The sequence below is a fragment of the Pleurodeles waltl genome, chromosome 11, assembly GCF_031143425.1.
Source record: "Pleurodeles waltl isolate 20211129_DDA chromosome 11, aPleWal1.hap1.20221129, whole genome shotgun sequence".
Lineage (NCBI taxonomy): Eukaryota > Metazoa > Chordata > Amphibia > Caudata > Salamandridae > Pleurodeles > Pleurodeles waltl.
Window position 1 is genome coordinate 316,835,587 of NC_090450.1, and position 15,360 is coordinate 316,850,946.

Below are 15,360 nucleotides of genomic sequence, written 5' to 3' on the forward strand. Positions count from 1 at the left end.
CAAATATAAATTGGGTCCCTCCGAGGCAGGTGGGTGACTGATAGCAATCTTCCAATTTCAGTCTGGGATTGGAACACTATTTTGGAGAAAAAAAACCTGCATGTTAAGGAATGCTAGGTTTAAGGTCAGCCAATATTATTTCCTTCACAGTGTGCACCTTACGCCTCAGCCAATAAATTTGATGTTCCCAGGGGCACAAGCATCTTCAAGTACTGGGAAACGAATGTTAGATACATTGCTAGGGCTACGGGCTATTACATTCTCAAAATGCCAGCCTATTGCTTGCTTAGCCTTTTCTCTGGGGCCAAAGCAAAAGCAATATCATCTACATTTATTGACCTGGCATAAACTTTCGGTCGTTACCTAGCTGCAATCACCTGGAAGGATCAGCCCTTCAACCGTGGAGCGCTGAAGTATTGAAGTGGGCAGACTGCGAGGAGTTGGCCCCTCCGAAGGGAGATGTTGCAGAACTTGGTGCCAGTAGAACATACACAGGCATGGAGTTCAATATTGTGGGTCTGACTCAGTGTTGATGGTATGGGGAGAATTGTCACATGTAAATGAAAGCACTTAGTACAACCTGTGTGTTGTGTGTATGTTTGAGTCAGGACTAAGTTGAACATGCTGCATTGTGTGAGGCGAATACACCAACTACTTGCCAACGGGACATGTGTGGATTGGAGCCAGAGACAAAGCTACACAGACAGAGCGAACATATTTGGTTAACACAATCTGTGTGTTGGCTAGCAAGCAGTTACTCAAGCTTGCAAGCATGAAGTGAAACAGGCATCATGCAGTCAATGTTAAAGGTTATTTGAGTCACATCACAGGTGGCTGGTCTAGCCATGGATAGTAGCAACACACAACATTGCTGTGACAAGCAAATAATGCAAATGTGAGTGCATAAGTGCAGGCATCATTGTGTGAGTTACAAATCCTTGAATTAGGAAGAATGCTTTAACAACAACATCCCTCCAATGCATGTTTCATGACCTACCCACACAGAGCAACTGTATGTGAATACCTGTGTTGAGCTGTGTATCCATTCATCTCCAAATTGCAATGTACACTGCTCAACGATGTTTGTAGATAGGTCATGTGATTCCATGGCCAACCTCAAAGGTTCCTGTCAATTGATAGATCACCTAGTCACACATGTTGCCAAACACGGCTATCAAAGCCAAAGGCATACACTTAATATTACCTGAGCATAAACGCTAACTCCTACAAATTAAATCATGTTGTAGACTTGTATGTAGAAAACAATGATATGTAGTGAAATCTTAAAACTTTCTCTGACTAAAGGTACTTAGCCTACAAAACCTTACTATTCTAATGTAATCTACACTACCCTATCCTAAATACTATCTAAAACTACCTTGACTTAATCTACCCTACTGTACACATATAACACAAAATGATAAACATCAACGTGCCACCACCCTTAAAACAGATATTCAGAGACAACAGAAGCTTTATCTATATATCAACTACATACACATATAGGCCCTCATTACAACATTGGTGGTAAATCCCGCGTACTGCCGTGCAGAAGACTGCCAACACACCGCTGCGGCGGCGGAATTCCGCTACAGCTATTACAACCCACAGCTCGGAATCTGCCAAAATCTAGGCATCCACACAAGTCTGCCACACCAAAGGTCAGTGATAAACTGGCGATAACAAAACCAACACCGTCACGCCAACAGGAATACGCCCACACTATCACGACCCACGAACCCACCCCGGCGGTCTTTCAACTGTGGTATTCCATTGGCGGTACATACCGCCGCGCTCAAAATACACACACATTTACAAAACACAACCACATTGGACAATTCAAACTACACACACCTGATACACATACACACACCACTCCCACACACCCAATACAATATAAAACACACACCCACATCACCCCAAACCCTTACGACCAGAATTGCGATAGAAGGCCAGAGAGAGACACCACCATCAACAAACCAGCATCCACAGACACACAACACCATCACTCACACAATATTCATGCACCTCACACAACACACACAAACATATCCCCTCACACATCACAACATTCACCACCTCACACATCACCCACACCACCCCATGGCACCGCAAAGACACCCCAGGTTCTCTGAGGAGGAGCTCAGGGTCATGGTGGAGGAAATAATCAGGGTAGAGCCACAGCTATTCGGATCACAGGTGCAGCACACCTCCATAGCTAGGAAGATGGAGCTATGGCACAGAATCGTAGACAGGGTCAACGCAGTGGGACAGCATCCAAGAACTAGGGATGACATCAGGAAGAGGTGGAACGACCTATGGAGGAAGGTGCGTTCCGTGGTCTCAGGACACCAGATTGCAGTTCAGAGGACTGGCGGCGGACCCCCACCTCTTCACCCACAACTAACAACATGAGAGGAGCAGGTCTTGGCTATACTGCATCCTGAGGGCCTCGCAGGAGTAGCAGGAAGAATGGACTCTGGTGAGTCAAATCTTTACTACCATGTCCCCCACCCTACCTGCATGCTATCACATACCCCCACCCTCACCCTCACCCCCATCACTCCAACATCTCACATGTGTCCCACTATCACAAACCACCCATCCCAACACCTAGCCCTGCATGCAACAACAAAGCATGGACACCCATCACCAAAGCATGTCCACTACAGATACCCACACAGACCCCAAAACAATTATCACACAAGGTCCTACACAAGAATGTAAGCACTGGGGTACAGGGTCACCCACCCATTGCACATGATGGCACACACAGATGCAATAATCATGCCTTTACACCCCTGTAGGACCCCTATCCAACGTCACCGGATAGGAGGTTCCAGACATGTCCACTCCCCCCACAGAAGAGGCCCATAGTGTTGACAGCAGCTCTGTCCAACTGGATCTAGATGCCCAGCCCGTCCCATCTGGGACCTCAGGAGAGTCAGTTCCCCACACACTGGCACAGGCCACCACAGAGCCTCCCCCCTTAGGAAACACCAGCACAGCACCCACCCAGCGGGCCCATACCTCTGTCCCAAGGACACGTCAAGCAGCAGTGTGTCCACCACTACAGGGAACCCAGGCAAACCCACAAACCCAAGAAAAGCAGGGACCTGGGGGCAGTGGCAGTGGGCACACGGTTCAGGGGACAGAGGAACAGGAAAACTGGGGAACTGGGAGGACTGTTGTGTGACAGGGGGAGGACAGGCCCAGGGGACCCACTCTCCACGAGGCCCTCTCCAACATCATGGGAGCGTACCATAATTCCCAGGAGACGATGGCAACGGTACTGGCCAAGTTTCAGGAGACCCAGCGGCTGCAGGAGGAACAGTATTTGGGGATCAGGGAGGAACTCAATTTCATCAACACCACCCTGGTCACCATTGTAGTGGTGCTGAAGGACCTTGTGAACACCAGGAGGGACACTGTGGCACAACAAGGGGCCCCTGACACTAGCCTGGACAATGAACTGCCCACCAAGTCCGCCGGCGCTAGTGGACAGGAGGCACCGCCACAGGACCACAACACCAGCACCCCACCCCCTGCAGATGGAGAACCACCCACAAACAGTCCCTGAGATCCAGGACAAAGACAGAGAACAATGCCAAGACCCGCACCAAGAAATGAGACCACCCTGAATGTCATCCTTCTGTCCCACGTCTTCACCCTGTCCATCCTTAAACTTCCCTAGCTCCACTTCCTATGCCCTTTTGTACAATGCACCTGTGAGACAAATAACTGGACTCTGCCATGGACATTCCTCCACCATCACCCCTGACCATTTTACAACCCCCTCCACTATTTTGCACTTAAATAAACACCCTTGAATCACAAAACAATCTGGAGTCAGTCTGTGCTCTCACAAATGTGTATTTGCAATAAATGAGGGAAATAGCAGTGTCCATTTATATTGCCAACATACCTATGTCACACAGCTCTATTCCATGAGGAAACATAGCAGAGGTCACACAGTGGGACCCACATCTGTGAAATCGAAAGGGAAAGTGACAAATCAGGGTCCATACACTGGGTTAAAGTGACAGATAGAAGAGAGGTAGAACAAGTGTATCAGATGTAGGAGGCAGTGATGTCTTCTTACCTGTGTCTCACTGGAAGTATTGATGGATCACGGTGTTTCCATTGTCTATGTCCTCTTCTTCTGCCTCCTCTTCTTCACTGTCCACAGGCTCCACAGCTGCCACAACACCTCCTTCAGGACCATCCTCCTGCAGAAAAGGCACCTGTCGTTGCAAAGCCAAATTGTGCAGCATACAGCAGGCCACGATGATCTGGCACACCTTCTTTGGTGAGTAGTACAGAGAACCACCTGTCATATGGAGGCACCGGAACATGGCCTTCAGGAGGCCGAAGGTTCTTTCTATAATCCTCCTAGTTCGCCCATGTGCCTCATTGTAGCGTTTCTCTGCCCTTGTCCTGGGGTTTCTCACTGGGGTCAGTAGCCATGACAGGTTGGGGTACCCAGAGTCACCCGCAAATGTCAAGGGACAACTGTTAGACACACACTAACCCTTAGGGAAAACCCCAGACCCAGACAACTATTCACAGGGTATAGGTTCCTTGTCCTCACCTATTAGCCACACACGGTGCCTCTGGAGTTGCCCCATCACATAAGGGATTCTGCTATTCCTCAGAATGTAAGCCTCATGCACTGAGACAGGAAACTTGGCGTTCACATGGGAGATGTACTGGTCGGCCAAACACACCATCTGCACATTCATTGAATGGTAGCTCTTCCGGTTTCTGTTCACTCCTGCGGGGAAGGGGTACCAAGGCCACATGTGTCCCATCAATGGCACCTATGATGTTAGGGATATGTCCCAGGGCATAGAAGTCACCTTTCACTGTAGGCAAATCCTCCACCTGAGGGAAAACGGTGTAGCTGCGCATGTGTTTCAGCAGGGCAGACAACACTCTGGACAACACGTTTGAGAACAGAGGCTGGGACATCCCTGATGCTATGACCACTGCAGTTTGAAAAGACCCACTTGCCAGGAAATAGAGTACTGACAGGACCTGCACTAGAGGGGGGATTCCTGTGGGATGGCGGATAGCTGACATCAGGCCTTTTCCTCCAACTGGGCACACAGTTCCTGGATTGTGGCACGATCAAGTCTGCAGGTGACTATTACAAGTCTCTCTTCCATTGTCGACAGGTCCACCAGCGGTCTGTACACCGGAGGATGCCGCCATCTCCTCACCTGCCCCAGGGGATGTGCCCTATGGACGAGAACAGCGAGCACAGAGTCAGCCAACAATGAGGTAGTAAAAAAAAAATGTATTGCACACATTTGTCAATCCGCTATGTGCCTGTCTCTGTGTGTATGCATCCCTAGATATGTGACGCATTGAAAAATAATGCCATGTGGCCCCCTGAAATGGCGGCTGCCTGACCTGTAATGTGGGACAAGGGGATATGAGGTAACTGCGCTGGCGTTGTACACTGTCGCGGTAGGCAGTCGAAGAACGCGGCGCAATCCGACATTGGTTAACATTGGGCCCTATGGGTCCCAGGAGCCAATGACGATGTACGCCGGCGGTGACGGTATGCACCACCACGGTCGTGACCGCCATTTTCACTCTGTTCACTCACTTGATACCTGACCTTCAACAGGAGAGGACCTACACTGCAAGTGCTGCTGAGACCTGAGTCTGGAAGCGACGATGGCTCATGTATCTGGGGAAAGGCCCCCTGCCTTCACTTCGGAGGAGTTGGAAAAGTTAGTGGATGGGGTCCTCCCCCAGTACACGCTACTCTACGGTCCTCCAGACAAACAGGTGAGTACACCGTGAGCATGCTGTATGTGCAATGCCTGTTTGGAGTGGTGTGGATGGAAGATATGGGGGGGAATGAGGTCTGCATGAGTGGACGGTGAGTGTATGTGCATCAGGGCAAGGGTGGGAACGTGGGCCAATGACTGTGACGGTCACTAACGGTTAAAGATTATCCTTTTCCCCTATACTATTCCTCTAGGTCAGCGCCCACCAGAAGAAGGATATTTGGGGGCCACCACAGATGGAGCACCTAGGAAAAGATGGGAGGACATTCGCTGCTGGAGCAAGAAGGCGGCAGAGGCACAGCTGGGGATGGCCTCCCAATGTGGGAGAGGTGCCCGTCGCACCATGACCCCCCTGATGTTCTGGATCCTGGCGGTGGCGTATCCGGAGTTGGATGGGCGCTTGAGGGCATCACAGCAGCCACAAGGGGGTGAGTACACTCTCATTCAGCTGACTCTGCGCGCATTAGGAGATGTCTGGTTGGGGGAGGTGGGCAGTGGGTTCCCCTAGGCCAGGGCGAGCTTTGTAGGCAAGGACCCTTTGTGAGGCAGGCTATGTGGCAACCCAACCCCGCCAGTGGTAAGAGCCATCTACACCTAGTCAGGCTCCTGTGACCTCCATGTGTGCAGCAATTGAGCATAGGCCTTGTACCCCATGTCCCTGTGATTAATTAGGGAACTCTAAGTGCATGGTGTAGTGCAGAGGGCTGCTGTGTCTGTAGTGTCCGCCAACGGTAGCGGTATTGCATGCACTGAACATGTCTTTCTTCTTTCTTTCCACCCCTTTTTGTGGTCTCCCTGTTCTTGTGTGCATTAGCATCATCACACGGAGGAGCAGTGCCACCGGAGCAGGAGGGAGCTGCATCCCACATGTGAAATCACCAGTGGGACGGAGGGCGAGGGGAGCTCCACGGCGGGGACAGGAGCAAAGACCAGCGACACCGACTCCCCCTGTGATGGGAGCTCCCTTGCGGTGGCCGGCCCCTCTGTGCCCACCGCATCAACAGGTACAGCCGCCACCCCCCTGACCAGCACCGCCCTCCCTGCAGCCCCTCAGCATGTATCCTTTGGCCGCTCACCAAGGAGAGTGGGCATCTCCTTCGCCCCAGGCACCTCAGGCCCTGTCCCAGTCAGCCCTGCTGCCCTCAGTGAGGAGGCCATTGACCTCCTGAGATCCCTCACTGTTGGGCAGTCTACCATACCATTCTGAATGCCTTCCAGGGTGGAGAGAGGCAGTTGCATCAAACAAATGCATACCTGGAGGGCATTCATTCTGGCCGGGCAGCCCAACAGAGAGCATTTCAGGCTCTGGCGTCAGCACTGATGGTAGCCATTGTCCCTGCATCCAGCCTCACCCCTCCAACTTCCTCCACCCAGACCCAATCCCCTGTACCTCAGCCTATCCCAAGCGCACCATCAAACCAGCAGGCACACACCTCAACACACAAGGGTGGCTCAGGCAAACACAAGCACCACACATCCCACAGGCACTCACACAAGCATCATACCCATGCACACATACCAACATCCACTGCCTCCACTGTGTCCCCCTCCTCCACGTTTCCCTCCTCCCTCCCAGTCTCATCTCCACTAACACCTGCATACACTACATCCTCAGCCACTACCTCCATCACCAGCACGCCCATCACCACACACCGCTCACATGCAATCACCACCCCCACTACCATTCATACATCCCCTGTGTCCTCTCCCAGTGTGTCTGTGAGCCCTCCTCCCAAAGTACACAAATGCAGCCACACACCCACCAAACAGCCATCCAACTCTCAACAGCCTCCAGCCCATGCACCTTCACCCAAAGTCACCAAACAAACACCTCCTACAACCACTACCTCTTCCTCCACTCCCATACCCTTCCATCCACCCATCTCAGTGTGTCTAAAAACTTTTCCTATCAAATGTTGACCTCTTCCCTACACCTCCCCCCCGTCCGTCCCCTAGGGCCCGCCTTTCCAGGTCCCAACCCAGCACCTCAGCCACCACATCACAGAGCACAGTGGTGCCAGCAATAACGGGATTTTGGAGTGCGCCAAGCAACAGGGCTGCCAGTGTCCCAAGGAGCGAGGGCAAGGACATTCTGCCACCTCAAAAACAGAAAAAGTTGCCCACATCCTGGAGGGAGAAGGCCAAAACACCTGCTACCAGGGCTCAGTCAAGACAAAAATTGAAAGTGGCAAGACAGTTGCGCCACATTCCACGGTGGGGAAGGGCCTGAAAATCAAAGGCAGGTCCACGTCGACGCCAACCTGCACGGCGGACAAGACCGCCACCGGCACCACCACCTGTACCGCCGCTACTGACAGCACCCCAGAAACTGAGCCCTTCACCAGCACCACCGTCAGTGAGCCTGCACCCAGCACCACCGCTACTGACACCGCCGCCAGCACCGCAGTCAGTGAGCCCGCCACCAGCACCGCCCCTACTGACACCGCCGCCAACACTGCTGTCAGTGAGCTCGCCACCAGCACCGCCGCTACTGACACCGCCGCAAGCACCGCCAGCGGCCCCGCAACATCCTGAGCCAGTGGCACCACCGCAAACATGGCTCCCATCACCAGCGGTCAGTCAGACGAGGCTGGTGGCCAGGAGCAAGGGCAGCTTGCATGTTGCACCACCGTCAGTGGAGTGTCACATCCACTACCGGAGTCCTTGGCAGGATGAAGCACTCTGGGCACAAAGCCCCCTCCAGAACCAGTGGAGAAAGGCATCCACTACCTCAGTCCTTGGCAGGGTGAAGCACTCTGGGCACAAAGCCCCCTCCAGAACCAGTGGGGAATCACATCCACTACCTCAGTCCTTGGCAGGATGAAGCACTCTGGGCACAAAGCCCCCTCCAGAACCAGTAGAGAAAGGCATTCACTACCTCAGTCCTTGGCAGGATGAAGCACTCTGGGCACAAAGACCCCTCCAGAACCAGTGGAGAAAGGCATCCACTACCTCAGTCCTTGGCAGGATGAAGCACTCTGGGCACAAAGCCCCCTCCAGAACCAGTGGAGAAAGGCATCCACTTGTGATACTGTGGCTTTGCAATCCCCAGGAGGAAGCAGTGGGCAACCCACCCACTGGAGAGACTTGAGAGACTGTGGCTTTGCACTCCCCAGGATAAAGCAGTGGGCAACCCACCCACTGGAGAGACTTGAGAGACTGTGGCTTTGCACTCCCCAGGATAAAGCAGTGGGCAACCCACCCGCTGGAGAGACTTGAGAGACTGTGGCTTTGCACTCCCCAGGATAAGGCAGTGGGCAACCCACCTACTGGAGAGACTTGTGAGACTGTGGCTTTGCACTCCCCAGGATACATCAATGGGCATGGAGCCCCCTCGTGGAGCTGGCGTTAGGCACTCATCCGGCTGAGGTGCCCTCCTTCCCTTCCCCCTGAGGTGCCTGTTTCATTTCAATCTGATGCCCCAGCAGTGTTCTCTCCGTTTCAAGTCTGGTATCTAGTGTGGGCTTCGCCCATGCATTTTGGGCCCAGTTGTCCACGGACTATGAATGGTGCACTACCCGGACTTGATTGGTTGGTTTACATAATTGTTTATACTGTATATAAAGTTTTTACTCATTTCCTTTAGTCCTTGCGTTCTTCCAGGGGGGTGGGGGGTGTAAATGTAATGTTGTAGCATGTATTGGTGTGTATGTTGTTGTGGGTGAGGGTGGCGGTGGGGGTGTTGCATGTTGCGTGTGTTTGTGTGACTCTCTTTTCCGTCCCCCTTCCCTGTGTTGTAGGTGCAGTACTCACCCTGGTCAACGCCGCCGTCGTTCGTGCTCCTGGTAGAGGAGCAGGAATTCTATTGCAGGGAGTATTTGGAGTTCAGGCTCCATGGCGTCCGGGTTCCTCGTGGGTTGTGTAGAGGTGAGTGTTTTCCCTTCCAAGTCCTGATTCCGCCATGTTTTTATTCGCGCTGAATCCGCACCGGAAAAGGTGGCGGATTGGCCTCTCATAATAGTGTGGGTGGTACATTGTCTTCCGCCTGTCTGTTGACGGTGACCGCCGCTGTGTTTGTTTGTACCGCCGTGGCGGTTGGAGTGTTAAAGTGGCTGTCTATGTTGGCGGTTTCCGCCATGGTCGTGATTCCATTTTTTTTTACCACCGGCCTATTGGCGGTCTTACCACCGCTTTAACACCGACCGCCAGGGTTGTAATGAGGCCCATAGTCCTAACCAAATATATATATTTTTATTAATGTTTTTAACATTACTACACATCAACCCTAACCCACAAAAAAGCAAAATACAGTAAACCCCTAACATTGTACCCACCTGTTCTAAAACCTATAAGCTACTGTACCTAAACTATTTTACAACAACTAACTTGAACTAAGCTGTAAAAACATCGCATATTAAAAAAAACTATATACAAGGGGAAGGGCAGAAAGTGTCCTTGTGGCTCATTGGGGGCGTGATTTTCTCTCTACAGCCTGCTTATTCTCATTGAGCAGCCAAATTACACTGTACATCTTATACTCAAGCCTTGCCACTCTGAATTTAAGGTCTGAGATGTCCCTCCACATATCCTGCTCATAGGTGCCCATCTGTTCTGTGTGCAGTGTTTGGTGTACGTGTGGTCATGTGTGGTTGCCGATGAATGTGCTGGCAACCGGTTCTGCAGAACCACCCTGATCTGCTCCACCTGCTTTGCCTTTGGTAGACCTGTCCACTGTAGGGGGGTTTCCTGCAGGAAGACTCCTGCCGGGTGTCTCCACCTCCTCATGTTTTTTACCCATTGCCCGATATGCTTTGCTGACAAGCCAGATGTGGTGGTATTTTCCTCATGGATAAGATGCTGCCTCTTCTGTTCTAGGGTCATGTTGTCTGTTTAATCAGGAAGTAAAACTGTCATACAAAGGGTAACTAGTAACTGGTACAATAATCATGATATGTTAATTCTATCTTTAAACATCACATGTTGCACTTCACATACCCCAAAATGATCTCAAAGGTCAAAGTGAGCATACATCTGCTTAATATCTGTCATCTCCTAATTTACTACGGCCAAAGCATCAAGGCTTAGCAAATGTTTCTCAATGCAAATGCACTATTTATACACATCTAGGTATGACCAGGTAATTCATGAGTATGCTTAAGAACAATGCTGTTTGCACTCATGGTTATGTATACATTTCATGCCTTAGTGATCATTAGTGTCACTTCTGCACCCTGCAATGGCCGTGATTCCATTGGTATTAGCCAAAGTAAGATGAGCACATCTGCAAAGTGCATGTATTGTGTCACAACATAGCGTGACTGATTTGGTAAGGACACATATCTGGACACATTGCTACCTAGACTGAACATGTGCCAGGTAGTAGATGTAAGAGTGGATAGCTCACTCACATCACACAGAGATGTGTGAAACATCTCCTATATGAACTCCTGTATGTCCATGGGACACCATGCCATGGCTCTTTACATACTCCCAATGTAATGACATGTGTCCCACTACACAGCTTAGTGTCTGTGCCTACGTGTCAAATATTAATGTCACCTTGCCGCACACTAGCACACAGCACATCCATTTGATGGGTGGGTGCATGCATGCCTTACATCTCATCTGCACAGGTATCTTGTGATGTAAATAGCTATTGCTGTCTAAAGTGTAATCCTGTTTTGATACATTTTGGAGACTATTGTGACCAGAACATTCTGAAGATGGATTGGGAACTGGCATGTTGATACTGTGCAGACATCCCTTCGTTCTAACACACCTTGTCACATCTGTGAAGAGGGCAGGGGATAGGAATGATGATGTATCCACCAAAGAGTATGGTGCATTACACAACATGAGTGAGCCCTTCCAATGGATTACTGTGTGTGGAATGTTTACATCTCTCCTTGCTACACTTAGGTGCTTCTTCACAAGCACCACAGTCCCGGCAAAACCTCACTTTTTGTGAGGGTCATGTGACTCCCACAGCAAGGCCATATTTCCAAGACCACATGAAGCCACCCTGCATGGCCTGTCATTACCTTGTAAGTATGGCACATATGCCCTCATTACAACCCTGGTAGTCGGTGATAAAATGGCGGTAATACCGCCAACAGGCTGGTGGTAACTACCGCCAAATTATGACCATGGTGGTGACAACTCTGATAGACAGCCACTTTACCACACCGACCACCAGGGCGGATACAACAGCCACCACGGAGGTAGCTGCCTACAGCCAGGCTGAAGACAATGTTCCGCCCACCACATTAAGACATATCAATCCGCCACCTTTTCCGGGGCGGTACCAACGACATCAAAAGCCTGGCGGAAGCACATCACAGAAGGGAAACGACTCACCTCTGGAGACACAGGGAAGAACCACACCGTCATGGAGCATGTACTTCAAATATTCCCTAGGATATTCTACGTCCTGCTCCACCACGACACCAACACCGGCGAAGACGACCACAGTGAGTACAGCCGCCTAACATACAAGGGAGGGGTGAGGAAAACAAGAGTAACACACACAACACACACGCAACACATACCTCCTACCCCCAACACCATACACACAATCAGCTGCAGTAATAAAACATATTTACCCCATACCCCTGAGGAATAATGCAAGGACTACAGGAATGTGATAAGGTGACTGAAATAATAACAACGCAGTAGAAATACGAAAAGTCAATCTCATGGTATATACATATGTACAGTTCAAGGGACACTGCCCAGTCCTCTTTGTGCGTAGGCCACCGGCCAAAGTCCAAGGCCCCACTTGTCACCTGCACCAACATGGAGAGAACACTGCAGGGTCATCAGTTGGAAAATAGCCAGGCACCTCACGGAGAAGGGGGATGGGGGCACCTCAGCTGGCAGATGAAACAAAACCACTGGTTCTGGAGGGGGCAATATGCCCTGTGCTTGGTCCTGGGGAGTGCAAGACCAGTCTCTCAACTGGGTGACTTGCCCACATGCTCTGGAGGGGGCAACATGCCCTGTGTTTGGTCCTGGGGAGTGCAAGGCCACAGTCTCTCAAGTTGGTGACTTGCCCACTGGTTCTGGAAGGGACATCATGCCCTGTGCTCTTGGTCCTGGGGAGGCTGGGGTTGGTGGGTGACAATGGCTACCATCAGAGAGGAGGCCAGAGCCTGGCTTGATCTCTGTTGGGCTGCCAAGCAAGTGTGAATGCCCTCCAGAAATGCATTTGTCTGTTGCATTTGGGCTTCCAGCCCCTGGATGGCCTTCACAATGGTTGACTGCCCAACAGACATGGATCTCAGGAGGTCAATAGCCTCCTCACTCAGGGCAGCAGAGCTAACTGGGGCAGGGCCTGAGGTGCCTGGGGCAAAGGAGATACCCACCCTCCTGGGTGGCAGGCACGAGAAACTCGATGAGGGGCTGCTGGGATGTACCAGAGAGCTTCCATCGGAGGAGGTATCTGTGTCAGACTGTCCCCTCCAATCTCCGCCGTGATGCTCCCCTTGCCCTCCGTCCCACTGGTGCCCTCAGCGTCATTGGACTCTTGGAACTGTGGGATGCAGCTCCCTCCATGGCCGGTGCCTCTGCTCCTCTGCCAGATGATGCTAATGCACATAAGGACAGGGCGACAAAACAAACAAGCATTTACAATGCAACTGGTCTCGCGTTTGCTCATGTTAGAGCTGATAGCGTTGTAAACTCCTAACCCGACTTTTCACCTATCGGCAAAAGTGCACTTATGTACGTAACCCGAAAAAGTGCAATTAACTATGTAAAGCGCTCGACTTCTGCCAAGCGAAATCGCGCTAGTAAATTAGAGCAAAAGTAGTCCACGACCCAGATGGGAAACAGCGAGCCGCGCATGTTTTCAGTACTTGGTCGCTGCGCTCGAGGAGGGCTCACCACCGGAAAAGGCATGACGTATGCATGCCTTCGACTAATGAAAGCAAGCAGATTCTAACAGGCAAGCCCACGATCCAATGGAAGACACTGACGTGACATCGACAGGGCTCCGAGCCCTTTTCTAAACACTAAAGCGTCTCGCTGCGATACGCATGCGCGAGCGCATGCAACGCAGGCTCGACCCTAAAAGGGGGGGAGACAAAGGATACACTTTGTCAATGGCTGCACCAACACCACCGTTGGCGTACACACCACCCTCACACACAGGGAACAGCTCTACACACTATGTAATGCACTACCTGTGATAATGCTAGCCACCAAGGCATGGGGAGAGGCACATGCCACCAAATGCAGCACACCTTGGACCCAGACAGCCCTGACCAGTTGTGGATTCCTACAAGCTAGGTAGCAGGATTATCACTTCAGAACCCTGCCCAACCTGGGACCTACTCTACAATGTCGGGCCTGGGCTAGGGGTATCCACTGACACATCCCCCACCCGGATACCCCCCTACCATGCGTAAGTAGTGATGATGGGCACTGTACTCACCCCCATGTGGCTGCTGTGATGCCCTGAAGCGCCCATCCAGCTCCGGATAGGCCACCGCCAGTATGCGGGCCATCACCGGGTCAGGGTTCGACGGACACCCCTTCCTCGTTGGGAGGCCATCCCCAGCTGGGCCTCCACCGTCTTCCGTGGCCAGCGTCTCAGGTCCTCCCACCGTTCCCGACAGTGGGTGCTCCACCTTCCGTAGACCCCCAGGGTCCGCACGTCCTTGGCGATGGCACCCCATATACCCTTCTTTTGATGGGCACTGACCTGCAGAGAAATACACACAGGAAATGGTATCAGTTAGACCGTCCTGCCTGTGACACTTATGGCCCACTATACCCCTTCACATCACAATTTGCACACACAGGGCCAAGTACACAAGCTGCATGCCGCCCAGGGCACATCCGCCCACCCCCCCTACACGAAGCCTTCACACACACCATTCCATGCATTCATGCCACATGCATCATGCTCACAGTGTACTCACCTGTTGGTCTGGAAGCCCATACAGCAGTCTGTACTAGGGTAGGACCCCATCCACCAGTCGCTTCAACTCTGCTGAGGTGAAGGCAGGGGCCCTTTCCCCAGTCACATGAGCCATGGTAGGTTCCAGACACAGGTCACAGCAGGACATGCAGTGTAGGTCCTCTCCTGTTGAAGGTCAGGTAGCAAGTAAGTGATCAGGTAGAAAATGGTGGTCACGTCCGCGGCAGTGTATACCATCACCGCCGACGTACATTACCATTGGCCACTGTACCCCACAGGGCCCAATGTTATCCAATGAGGAGTGGCACAGAGGTTCACAACCACCTCCCTCAACGGCGCAGAACATCAGCAGAATTACCTCACTTCCACCTGCCCCTCCACACAGGACAGGCGAACACCATTTTGGGGGTGGGGAGGCAGGCCCTGGTAATAACTGCGTCACAGTTATAAATAGGACATACAGGACAAATACCACTTACCCGTTACAAATTAACATCATGCATTGTACTGTTGTGGCTACAATTTTCAGTTTGTGACCGGCTCCTCACTCTTTTGCCCCATAGATTCCTATCACTGCGGATGAATAGGAAATGGAGACATACCCCTGTGTACAGACCCCTGGTGGACTTGACAACAATGGAGGACAGGCACATTATCCTCACCTATAGACTTAACAGGACCACAGTCACGGAGTTG

The 15,360-nt window shown here is 51.6% G+C and overlaps 1 protein-coding gene across 2 annotated transcripts in view; it reads left to right on the plus strand.

Moving 5' to 3' along the window:
* Positions 1 to 15,360, plus strand: part of LOC138265662 (kyphoscoliosis peptidase-like) — a 361,876-nt gene that overhangs the window by 82,273 nt on the left and 264,243 nt on the right. The window lies entirely within an intron of this gene.